Raw genomic sequence first — 2500 nt, 5'->3', positions numbered from 1 at the left:
TGTGTGTGTGTGTCTGTTTATCGTGTGTGTGTGTGTGTATGCGTCAGCCCCAGCAGTAAATCAGTCTGACAGTGATGCCTTTGCTTTGGGTGGTTTGATGCCAACTGCCTCAGGCCGGAACACTCACAACATTCCGTCTGCCGTGAAATTCTATTAAACATTCTGAGAAGATGTCTTATTTTGTTGAGTTAAAAATCCTGATTCGTTCGAAAAGGCATTTTGCTCACAGACAAGAACTATAATTGGGGCTCAACGGCATGTTAAGATATGACAAGTGCTTTATGGATCAATATGAGACCACCATTGAGACAACTGAAGGCTTTTTCTACAACAGTTGTATGCTTATTTATGACTTTTTCAGTTGTGTATTCAAAAGACAAAGTCAACAATAAAGTATAAAAATAAAATAAAAAATTAATATTACTTTTTGAATGGACTTTTCCATGATATAATAATAGATTTTTAGATGCACCTGTTTATATATAAAGAACACAGATATACAGGTGAAACTCGAAAAATTAGAATATCGTGCAAAAGTTCATTTATTTCAGTAATTCAACTTAAAAGGTGAAACTAAAATATTATATAGACTCATTAAATGCAAAGTGAGATATTTCAAGCCTTAATTTGTTACAATTGTATTTATTATGGCTTACAGCTTATGAAAACCCCACATTCAACATCTCTGAATATTTTAATATTATATAAAATTCTATAAAAAAAGGGATTTTAAATACAGAAATGTCGGCCCTACATAAAGTATAATCATCAATATGTCCTCAGTACTTGGTTTGGACTCCTTTTGCATGATTATTTTCCTCAATTCCAATTGATTTTCCATGATATTCTAATAATATGAGTTTCACCTGTAGTATAAAAACAATACATTCAAGTTCACATGGAGCTTATTATGGAAGAAGACATTTTCTCTCTATTTCACTTTCAAACTTTTTCCCCAGCTAAAATAAAAACCCAAAAAAGTAAACCTTCAGATCACACTTATATCTCTTGAGCCGGTCACTTTAGGATTAGGTCACCATGGCTACTGGAATGGCCACTCTGAGATTGGAAGAGATTTGTTGGATAGACTGTTGAATCCTTTCCAATCATAGCAAGGCTTTGGGTAGAATCGGATGAAGACATATTTTCAGTACCAAAAATATCATAAATCTCAGCCTCTAACCATCGACAAAACACCTTGTAGACTCGAAACAGGACAGAGAAATTGGATAATGGAATTATATCTACTAACATGACGTTAAAAGTGTTGCGCTCCGGTGGTGTAGTGGATAGAGCGTGTACCATATTGGCTCCGGCCTTCGTTGCAGTGGTCGCGGGTTCAAATCCGACCCGTGGACCTTTACTGCAGGTCATCCCCCCCCTCTCTCTCTGTCTCCCCATTTCAACTCTGTACCATCTGATAAAGCTTGAAAATGCCAAAAAAATAATCTTAAAAAAAAAAGTGTTAAAGGTGCTGTCAAGCTATTCTGGAGAACGCTTGTTCTTAAAAAATAAGCCGGAAATGCATTTTTGAGACCTGTTCATAGTATTATTACATTATTACATTATCTCAACATTAGTTTAGTAGTTAAATCTCAACTTCTAAAGCAATTACATCAACTACACTTTCCATAATCATTCTCAACACACTATTCTGAAGGTTATCACAAAAGCATTTGTTCATATATTGTTAATTGTCTGATTTATGAAACTTATTGTCCTTAAAAACAAGCCGAACAGGCATTTTTAAGACCTATACATAGCATTTATTTTTGTTTCTAAAATGATAAAGTAGCCTAGATTCTATGTGTGAGTGTAGTTGCTTTGCTATGCTTTGCTATCACACACACACACACACACACACACACACACACACACACACACACACACACACACACACACACACACACACACACACACACACACACACACACACACACACACACACACACACACACACACACACACACACGCTCTCATCCTGCCAGCTGCTTTAGGTTGCAGTAAAGGTCAGTCTGGATGAAGAATGCCTTATAGTCTCCTCACCTTGTGTTGCTATTGTTCCTCTATCTGTTTCTATATGTCAGCCATAGGTCAGCGAATACATCTTAGAATAGTTTTGTTTGGAAAAAAACCCGAACCATTTTGTTTCTCTCGTGTCAGGCAAAGTTTGTATAACTCCACTTTGTAAACAATTGAATCAAGTCCCTAAAAGTTCTATATTTAGAGATTACGAAAATATCAGATGTCACATCATCACAAGTGCTCAATCATATTCACCCCCATCCATCTATCCATCCATCTATCCATCCATCTATCCGTCTATCCGTCTGTCCGTCCGTCCGTCCGTCCGTCCGTCCGTCCGTCCGTCCGTCCGTCCATCTATCTATCTATCTATCTATCTATCTATCTATCTATCTATCTATCTATCTATCTATCTATCTATCTATCTATCTATCTATCTATCTATCTATCTATCTATCTATCCATCTATCCATCC

General features: G+C 36.5%; 1 protein-coding gene across 1 annotated transcript in view; it reads right to left on the bottom strand.

The window, feature by feature from the left end:
• Positions 1 to 2500, bottom strand: part of LOC307249225 (receptor-type tyrosine-protein phosphatase T-like) — a gene marked incomplete at both ends in the record, with an annotated part of 93439 nt that overhangs the window by 8948 nt on the left and 81991 nt on the right. The gene's annotated exons all lie outside the window — the stretch shown is intronic.

The sequence above is a fragment of the Ammodytes marinus genome (genome assembly GCF_949987685.1).
Source record: "Ammodytes marinus genome assembly, chromosome: 4".
Classification (NCBI taxonomy): Eukaryota; Metazoa; Chordata; class Actinopteri; order Uranoscopiformes; family Ammodytidae; genus Ammodytes; species Ammodytes marinus.
This window is presented reverse-complemented; position numbering and strand designations above follow the sequence as displayed.